Source organism: Carlito syrichta, unplaced genomic scaffold, assembly GCF_000164805.1.
Source record: "Carlito syrichta isolate Samal-C Ts95f unplaced genomic scaffold, Tarsius_syrichta-2.0.1 Scaffold308119, whole genome shotgun sequence".
In the NCBI taxonomy this organism is placed as follows: Eukaryota; Metazoa; Chordata; class Mammalia; order Primates; family Tarsiidae; genus Carlito; species Carlito syrichta.
In genome coordinates this window covers 559,179-559,772 of record NW_007252215.1, presented here as the reverse complement: position 1 = coordinate 559,772, position 594 = coordinate 559,179, and positions in this window count along the sequence as shown.

Here is a 594-nt window from a genome sequence, read left to right as displayed (position 1 = left end):
AGCCGGGAGCAGCCACTGCACTCCAGTCTGGGCAACCGAGTGAGACTCCAACTCAAAAAAATAAAAATAAAATAAAATAAAATTGGAATGATACAGAGAATATTAGCATGGCCCCTGTACAAGAATGACATGCAAATTCATGAAGCGTTCCATATTTTTAACTCCAGTAAGGATGGCCATCATTTATAAAACAAAAACAACAGATGCTGGCAAGAATGAGGAGAAAAGGAAACCCTTCTACACTGCTGGTGGGAATGCAAACTAGTTCAACCTCTACGGAATACAGCGTGGCGATTTCTAAAAGAACTAGAAATTATCCTTCCATATGATCCAGCAATCCCCCTTCTAGGAATATACCCAGAGGAACTTAAATCGCTCTACAAAAAAGATACTTGCACATGCATATTTATTGCAGCATTATTTACAATAGCAAAAACATGGAGCCAACTGTGCTGCCCATTGAAACTAGACTGGATTTTTAAAATGTGGTACACGATATAATATTACGCAGCCATAAAGAACAACAAAATTATGGACATCACAGCAACTTGGATGGATTTAGAGTCTATAATACTCAGTGATTTATCACAGAAA